Raw genomic sequence first — 10,117 nt, 5'->3', positions numbered from 1 at the left:
ACAAGTTTAGAGAGCTTTTTTCTAACTAGGCTCACTGCTACAACTCCAAACACAGAGACACAATTTGTTCAAGAACAAAGTCTTCATGGCCTCTTTAGAAACTCTGTGGCAGCCCTCACCACATCTCTGCATTTTGACAGAGGCTTTATCCTATTGGGACAACAAAAACTGTGCACCAAAGTGTAATATTTGAAGCCCGTCTCTTTCTCTTCCCTATAATCTTCAGTCACTGATTAAAAGAGAAATGCTTCTAGTCACCTATTCTCTTTTACCCTTGTCCTTTTAACGGTTTAGTACTTTCTCACTTTTTCAGCTTATCACTATAAACCCCTTGTTTCTTATTTCTTGTACCTATCACTACAAGCCCCTTAATCATCCTTTCCACTGAGTCATATGGATCATTATTCCATTGTAATAAAATACATTCTTATTCTTCTTGGAGGTATGTGCCTCCAAGGTAATTAAGGGAGTTTCCTTCAAGGCTAGGATTTGTCCTGCAAATTCCTCTAGTTGGGGTTGTTCATTTTCTCATACACTTTGTTATGTTGTGCTATAGAGGGAGTTGAGGTGCAGGGGTTGGTATTTGGCTACTTGTAATCCCATTGCTGCTTCCAGACCATCACTCTTCAACTCTCATGTAAAAGTTCACCCTTCTCTTAAGGATGATCACTACCCTCTCCTCCTCCCTGCCTCTAACCACCCTTCAGGTTGCTTCCTTTCATTCCTCGAAGACTTTGAGACTTAACTCACAGTCGTCCTCTTTATCCCACCTCCTACCCCCATCCTAAAAGTTCAATAACTTAGCTTCCTAATTTTTGTACCTCCTTAACACTTGCAACCTTCTTTTCCACTCTACTTCAGTTATCTACTTCCCAGGACCACATTCTATATCTTGTCATCACTCAGACATTACACCCCAGCAACGTTGAACGGCAGTACCCACTTTCTGACTACTAGCTTCTAACTTCTAGCTCCTCCCTAGTTGTCTTGTAAGGATGTCCTGTTACAGACCAAGTGGAAAATGATCCAAAAAAACTTTGCAGGGTTCTTATTCTCAAAAGCAATCCACCCTGATCAATAATGGTGAGACATTTCAGGAGGTATGACCATGTTAATCCATATTTAGATGACAGCCTTCTAGGGATATATTTTAGGTCTTTTTTGGTCTTTACTCACAAGAGTCATTTTAAATAGGCTCCAACTATTATAACCGATGTCTTAACACCTTTATTAAACTAGAGGCAAAATGAAAATGGGCCAGTGTAGCCTCCACATGTTGACAAATGGTGATAGTATTGCTCTCAGGGTAACATAAGGACAGCAAAATCATTTAAAAAATCACCACTCTAGAATCATTTGGCTTTGATTTTTTAAATTGCATTTTTTGGGACTCATTAGAACAAAAATGCTAAGGAAAGGGTCATTTTCTTTAGCTAGGCTGAAGTAATTTAGTGTTTCTATAGCTACTAGAAAAACACAGAAATTAATTTGCTAAAGATTACCCCCTTCATAGATTGTGTTAGTTAATAGATGGTTGGTACTGTATGTTCCAGGCAGAGCTGGAAAAGATACGGTGTTTAGAGTGCTGGCAAAAGCAGGAGTACACAAAAACACACACACAAATTTTAAGAGTTTGATACTTGCCATTTCTAAAACAGGCTCTGTAGTGGTCATCACTGAAAAAAAATCAGCACTTTGTTGCTCTCTCTGACACTTTGCAATGTTTTCATTTTAATTACATGGTATGCAGTAGGGCCCTTTATTATTTTCAGTGCTTAGGACCTCGAAAGGTTTCAATGAGGCCCTGATGTCGGTGGTCCTTGTGGCTCCATCTGAGTGTTTTTATTCTTTTGCGTTCCTGCAGCTGAATGCTGAGGCAAGGTTATTATTCTGGAGGAGGTTGTACCAAAAAGAAATGACTGGCGGAGCTCTGTTTGGCCTGTTCTGCTGCTTTCCCAAACAATACTGTCATCGGTTGGTACAAACAGTGACTTTCTCTTAGGCAACATGGGCCAGGTATAAAAGGGTGCTCACAAAACCCCAGAAGATCCCTAAGTTTTTCTTGGTATGGATGAATGTCTAAGATCCAGCAGTTTCTAATTTATAATCACAGTCAAATGTTGCTGTGAGGAGAGTCAGTGTTCCTTAAGTTCTCTACCTCAACCTCAGTTTCCCGTTTAGAATACTCACTTCCTTTTCACCTGACCTGCTTCCAAACTTGACTCATGCCACAGCTTTGGTTTTCATCCAACTCTTTCTACCCAGAATGCAGCAGAATGAATGGCAGCCACCCAACCACTTGAGGCTCGCTGTCCTAGGCCCTTGAATAAAAAAACAGAAAGTAGAGAAATAGTTCCTTTGAAATACAGACCCCTTCTAGGGAGTAGGGAATCTATTTTCTTCCTTTGCATTGGATTCTGCTTAAGACTCAGGATGCAGGATGCTCTCTTGATGGGGGACAGACAAGGCTGAAAAGAGGGACATACTGAGCAATGAGGAACAGCTGAGAGCTACAAAGATAGGGCTGTGCTCATGTATAAATAGAAATGTTGCTGCTACCCTGATGAATCAGACCAGATGTTTCTCTGATGTCTCTGTTTGGTCCTTTGGTTTATAAAAAAAAGTATAATTTTGCTAAAATTATATGTGGGGCCAGGAATGTGGCACAAATGCTTTAAGCTTAAATAATACGTAAAAGAACAAAATTACGTTACTGAGGAAAACTGTATCAACAAGAAAAACCTCCATTTAGAGAAGGACAGAAAAGAGCAGGAAGGAAACAATCTGTTGATGGAGTTGATGAATTAAGATTCAGGAGATCGGAATTCTAATCCTTCCTCTGTCACTAGGTGTATGACCTTGGGCAAGCCAGGTCATTTTCTTGGGTCTAGCTCTATTTATATTTATTTTAAAAAAATATTCATTGCAGTATAGTTGATTTACAATGTTGTGTCAGTTTCTGCTGTACAGCAAAGTGAACCAGCTATACATATACATATATCCACTCCCTTTCATATTCTTTTCCCATATAGGTCATTACAGTGTATGAAGAAGAGTTCCCTGTGCTACACATCAGGTCCTTATTAGTCATCCATTTTATATACAGTTGTGTGTATATGTCAATCCCAACCTCCTAATTCATCCCTCCCCCTCCTTTCCCCTCCTGGCAACCACAAGACTGCTCTCTATCTGTGACTCTATTTCTGTCGGTATATATATGTATATTTTTTTAAATGGGGGATGGGCAGGGTGAGAATGGGGTTTCATGGCTGGGTTCATTAAATTGACTTTTTTAGGTGTTTTTGCAGCCCTAAACATCTATGAACCCAACCATTTTTCTTTTTCAGTTTAGTTTCTTGTTTCCTGGCTTCTAGTTTCATTGAGGGGTTGGTATGTGAAAGACAAGGTAGGGCGTAAACATGAATTAACACAAGGCCTCTGTCCTCAAGATGCTTATAACATACTAGTAGATATTAGAGTTACACAAAATACTATAAACTGTGATTGATTCCAGAGGCAGACATGAACAAATGCCATGGGAACTCAGAGGAAGAAGAGATCACTGCCAGCTTGGACGATAAGAAATAACTTGCTGGAGGAGGACATCCGCATTTGATGGGGGAGGGGGTGGGGGCTTGAAAGTTGGTGAGTTTTTAGCAGGCAGAGGTAGAGAAAAGGACATTCCCGATATAAGAAACAAGAGGAGGCAAGGGGCAAGAAAAGTGCTGGATGTATTTGGGGAACATGAGCCATTTGGGGTGGCTGAGCATAGGCTATGAGTCAGGTAGCAATGATGGTTTGGGACCATACTGGGGAGGCCCCCCTTTTTTTTTTTTTAAGAAGATGTTGGGGGTAGGAGTTTATTAATTTATTTATTTTTATTTTGGCTGTGTTGGGTCTTCGTTTCTGTGCGAGGGCTTTCTCTAGTTGTGGCAAGCGGGGGCCACTCTTCATCGCGGTGCGCGGGCCTCTCACTATCGCGACCTCTCCTGTTGCGGAGCACAGGCTCCAGATGTGCAGGCTCAGTAATTGTGGCTCACGAGCCCAGTTGCTCCGCAGCATGTGGGATCCTCCCAGACCAGGGCTCGAACCCGTGTCCCCTACATTAGCAGGCAGATTCTCTGCCACTGCGCCACCAGGGAAGCCCCGGGGAGGTCCTTTTAATCTTAGTAGAGCATGCATTTTACTTAGTAGGCAGTGGGGAGCTGTCTTTCTGAACTTGGATGTGACCTGGCCTGAACTGTGCTTTAGGATAATTCACCTACAGCAAAGTGTAGGATGAACTGGAAGTGGAAAGGTCTCAGGGGAAGGAGGACAGCTAAAAAGCCAATGCATAATCTTAGTGAAAGCTAACCAAGCCTGAGCTAGGATGGTGTCAGTGGGAATGGAAAGCTTTCAAATGGCTTGGATTTATGCAAGCTAGGGAGGGAGGAGGGTACTCAAAGGTAACTCCGTGTTTAAGCAAGTCAGTGGTAGAACCTACTAGTTCTACTAACATAAAAAGGAAATTCAAGAAGAGAAGGGTGTTTGGGTGGGGGAAAGGAGGAAAGAATTCACTTTACATGCACTGAATTTGAAGCACAGGAAGCATGCATAGCTTAGTGGAGGTGTTCAACAGTCACAAACTTCTCCTGACTGGACCTCAGTACTGTGGATGGGGCTGGAGATGGGTATCTTGGAGTCAACATTATCTAAGTGAAAGAGCTGAAATCCTCAAAGTGAAAAGATCACCAAGGAATTGGAGAGTGAGGCAGGAAGAAGACGGACAACAGAGTCTTGAGAAATGTCTAAATTCTTCCATTATGATGAACTGGGCATGGCCAATGTTACAGAATATAATCAAGAGAGTGCCACATCATTGTGTCCAAGGGGAAAGGGAATATTGAAAGGGAGTGGCTGGTGAACCACAGTTGCATTACTGCTTGGGGGATTAAGGGTTTGGAGCTAGTGTCTAGATTACCTAGAAGGAACTGGCTATTAAGAAAATAGTTAAGAGCATTTGTGATGATGGAGCCTCTTATGTATGTGTTTTCTGACAGATGAACAGATGAGAAAATTGGACATGTACCTGGTCCTCAGACTGACAGCCAAGATTGCAAATCCTCATCTCTCCTTTATACTGAAAATGTGTACTTAGAACCCAAAGCTGCTTTCTTTCTTTTGGAAATCTCAGATTATTACCAGCCTTTGTTTTTCAGACTATGACCAGGGAATTTATTATCTTTTCTCCTCCAGAGTTCCCCAACTTTTAGTTCCCTCTGGTCCTGGGTTTTGGGTCAGCTTCTTAGAGTTGAATTCCATTGACAATAAATATGTAGATCACCTCTGGGAGCTTGGTGTGAGAAGCTCTAGAGGGAGGAAAAAGGAGGAGAGAGTAGGGCAGGCAGGGAAATGAGACTTTATTGTATTTCACACACAAAGGCCTGTTTGCAAACTACAATGTAAACTAAGACTTTAACAGCAAAGGATTTATCTTCACTTTAAAATCTGGGATTTCACCAGGCAGATAACACTGGTATAAATCCAAGTAGGATTAACTGCCTCCCAGCAATGCCGATTGGTTTAACACTTTTGTTCATTTTATTTTTCTTCAATATTTTTCTTAAGTGATAATAATTTACAAAAACCATGAAATGTTTACTTTTGGCTCCACAACTGTTAGAACAATTCTACCTGCCAAAGGGTGGAAACCCCTTAAGGAATCCAGATCCATCAGTGAATTAAAAAATTAGGAAACTGGGGTTTTAATCTATGAACTAGCTATGTTACTTTATGTAGGTTGCTTAATAGAATTCTATGCTTCAAGTTTTTTCATTGGCTAAATGGTGATTTTAAAAAACACTGGTTAGGCTTATTTCACAGAATTATTGTTCAGGTTGTGAAAGTATTTTCTCTTTAAATTATAAACATTAGATACATTCCAGACATACTGTTACTTAAGCAACTAGATAACCACTGAAGCCAGTCTGGGGTCAGAATGGGGAGGTGAAGGAAGAACCGGGATTTGGGGAAACTGGATGCAGAAAGTAGGATTACCGGGGATTGGCAGAAGTTTTTTTCTTCAGCTCAACAATGAATGACGCTAATGAGAGAGCAAGCTAGGAAAAAGAAAAAAAAACAACACTGTGAATGTTTCATACACCACTCCTAATCCTGCTTTGAAATAACTGCTTGGGTAAATAAGTTCCTTATATAGTGACTAATAAAGAGATGCCCAAATTTGTACATCTGATGCCCATTATTCCCTTGCTCTCTGACTTCCTTCTTTCTTCTTCTTCTTTTTTTTTTTTTAATATTTATTTATTTATTTTCGGCTGTGTTGGGTCTTTGCAGCCGCTTGCTGGAGCTTTAGTTGTGGCACGTGGGCTTCTCTCCAGTTGTGGTGCGTGGGCTTAGTTGCCCGCGGCATGTGGGATCTCAGTTCCCCGACCAGAGATTGAAATAAGCGTCCCTTGCATTGGAAGATGGATTCTTTATTTTTTTTAATTTTTGGCTGCATTGAGTCTTCGTTGCTGCACGCAGGCTTTCTCTAGTTGCGGTGTGCAGGCTTCTCATTGAGGTGGCCTCTCTTGTTGCAGAGCACGGGCTCTAGGCACGCGGGCTTCAGTAGTTGTGGCACGCGGGCTCAGTAGTTGTGGTGCACGGGCTTAGTTGCTCCGCAGCATGTAGGATCGGCCCGGACCAGGGCTCTAACCTGTGTCCCCTGCATTGGCAGGTAGATTCTTTTTTTTTTTTCAGTGCCCATACATGCATTTATTATCATTATTTTTTAAACATCTTTATTGGAGTATAATTGCTTTACAATGGTGTATCAGTTTCTGCTTTATAACAAAGTGAATCAGTCATACATATACATATGTTCCCATATCTCTTCCCTTTTGTGTCTCCCTCCCTCCCACCCTCCCTATCCCACTGCTCTAGGTGGTCACAAAGCACCGAGCTGATCTCCCTGTGCTATGCAGCTGCTTCCCACTAGCTAGCTATTTTACGTTTGGTAGTGTATATATGTCCATGCCACTCTCTCACTTTGTCACAGCTTACCCTTCCCCCTCCCCATATCCTCAAGTCCATTCTCTAGTAGGTGTCTTTATTCCCATCTTGCCCCTAGGTTTTTCATGACTTTTTTTTTTTCCTTAGATTCCATATATATGTGTTAGCATACGGTATTTGTTTTTCTCTTTCTGACTTACTTCAATCTGTATGACAGACTCTAGGTCCATCCATCTCACTACAAATAACTCAATTTCGTTTCTTTTTATGGCTGAGTAATATTCCATTGTATATATGTGCCACATCTTCTTTATCCATTCATCTGTTGATGGACACTTAGGTTGCTTCCATGTCCTGGCTATTGTAAATAGAGCTGCAATTAACATTTTGGTACATGACTCTTTTTGAATTATGGTTTTCTCAGGGTATATGCCCAGCAGTAGGATTGCTGGGTCATATGGTAGTTCTATTTCTAGTTTTTTAAGGAACCTCCATACTGTTCTCCATAGTGGCTGTATCAATTTACATTCCCACAAACAGTGCAAGAGGGTTCCCTTTTCTCCACACCCTCTCCAGCATTGTTTCTAGATTTTTTGATGATGGCCATTCTGACTGGTGTGAGATGATATCTCATTGTAGTTTTGATTTGCATTTCTCTAATGATTAATGATGTTGGGCATTCTTTCATGTGTTTGTTGGCAATCTGTATATCTTCTTTGGAGAAATGTCTATTTAGGTCTTCTGCCCATTTTTGGATTGGGTTGTTTGTTTCTTTGATATTGAGCTGCATGAGCTGCTTGTAAACTTTGGAGATTAATCCTTTGTCAGTTGCTTCATTTGCAAATATTTTCTCCCATTCTGAGGGTTGTCTTTTGGTCTTGTTTATGGTTTCCTTTGCTGTGCAAAAGCTTTGAAGTTTCATTAGGTCCCATTTGTTTATTTTTGTTTTTCTTTCCATTTTTCTAGGAGGTGGGTCAAAAAGGATCTTGCTGTGATTTATGTCATAGAGTGTTCTGCCTATGTTTTCCTCTAAGAGTTTGATAGTGTCTGGTCTTACATTTAGGTCTTTAATCCATTTTGAGTTTAGTTTTGTGTATGGTGTTAGGGAGTGTTCTAATTTCATACTTTTACATGTGCCTGTCCAGTTTTCCCAGCACCACTGGCAGGCAGATTCTTAACCACTGGACCACCAGGGAAGTCCCTGACTTCTGTTACCATGACTTCAACAGTAATTTAGTGTAAATAAAAATGCTCTAGCTCTATTCAGTACAGGGCTCTAAATCTCTAGCTTCAACACTTTCTTTTGTCCAGACACTGAGGGATACGATGGTTAGACCTGGAAGTCTGACTATGGTGTCAGATAGTAAGAAATCAGGGTTCTAGATACTGGAAATGATCACTTCAATACATCACCAAGCCACATATCAACAAGCTTAATCACAAAAGGTTTTTGAGGGAAAGAAGTTGAAGTAACCAATATCACTGAAGCATTGCAGACCTATCTGTATTGGTGGTTGATTTGCCAGGTAACATGGCTGTTCCTCAGTTTTCTCACCTGTTAAACAGGAGGCAGGATGAGATTCTCTCTAAGGTTACTTCCTGTTGTGAAATACTATTACTCTAAATAACAGTTTAGAGAAAATTACAAAACGCCTCCTCATACCTCTTGATAAGCCCAAACAATACAGAAAACAAAAATGTCCCCTTGTAGACCCGTCTCTTTGTGCCAAGTAGGGAGAAAAGGGGGACAAACACTAAACACCGTCCCCAAAAGGAGTTTAAAAAAAAAACAACCACGCAATGTATACTTATGGAACCCTTGCTAGGTTTTATGCAGCCATGTTCAAGAAACACTGTTGGAGACCTACTATGTGCAAGACACTGTTTGTTACTTTTCAATTTTAAAATCATAGTTATTACTTTTCCAGCAACTCAAATCTGAACTGGTGAATATTGCCTTGGGTGGGCATAAAATTAAACCCAAGGTCAAGAGAGACAGTCTACAGATAGACCAAAAATAAAACGCAAGTGACATCATTAGAGACCTCGGTAAAAAAGCCAACATATTGCACAAAGATCGAAGGCAAAAAAAGAGAAACACGTTTGGTTAATATTAGGCTTTTGAGCATTTCATGTGCTTGCGAGGCCCGTCCATCCATCCATACCACACTTCTTAACCATGCTATTCTAAACCGATGACAAATCCAGCTTTAGTGCGGACAGGTCGCAGAGCGCGGTCCCCACACAATCCCACAATCCCAGACCCCGCTGCCAACTCTCCTCTCTGGGAAGGAAGCTTTTCCCCTAGGGTGACTGTAAAATAAAGCAGCATCTCCAATCTCTCCGTCCAATGAGAAAGAAATGTTGGTCCAAATAAATAAAGACATAAATGCATACGTACAAGGAAAAGGGTGGGAAAAGGGGAAAGGGAAGCTCTTTTCCTTTCTTTTTAAATTTCCCGCACCCCTTCTCCACCCCGCCTCTCCACGCCGGCTCCACTTCAAGAAGCAGCTGGGAAGACTGGTAGACCGGGAAACGCACTGCAGGGCGGTGGCGGAGAGGGTATTTGGAAAGTAGGCGGGACTGGCTGGATGAATAACTCGGGGTCTGATTTTTCCTGCCTTCGGAGGCAGTTCCTCCTCCGCTTCGTTACTCTACTGCACACGCGGCTTGGCTCTCGGCCCTCGATTACTCCGGCCTATCACCCTGGGATGCCGCCTGCCGCCGCCACAGCCGCGGCAGCCGGGCTTGTGGGATCCGCCGCGGAGTCGGAGCCGGACCCCGAGCAGCGGCGAGAGCCTTGGCCTGAGAGTTAGAGGGGCGGGCCGGCTCATTCCTGGGGTGGGTGCTGAGGACTGGCGGGCGAGAATCCGGGGCCACCGCCTCCCCCGCCCCCCCACCCAGGGGTGAGGGAGTGGACACTCGGAGCCCCTGAGGCGGCGGCGGCGGCGGCGGGAGCCGGTCAAAGGGGGCGGCCCCTGGCGGCGACGCCCCCAGCCCAGCCCTGTCTGGCCCCACTCCATCCCCAGCCCCGGCCCGATCAGCCCGCGGGTGACGCCGGCTGGGGCACAGAAAGGCGGCTCCGAGGGTGCGGGCGGGCGAGCCGCCCCTCCCGGGTCCTTCCACG

The sequence above is a fragment of the Delphinapterus leucas genome, chromosome 1, assembly GCF_059928025.1.
Source record: "Delphinapterus leucas isolate spDelLeu-1000000601 "Yukka" chromosome 1, BTC_Dleu_Yukka2, whole genome shotgun sequence".
In the NCBI taxonomy this organism is placed as follows: Eukaryota; Metazoa; Chordata; class Mammalia; order Artiodactyla; family Monodontidae; genus Delphinapterus; species Delphinapterus leucas.
Note: the sequence above shows the minus strand (reverse complement) of the source record.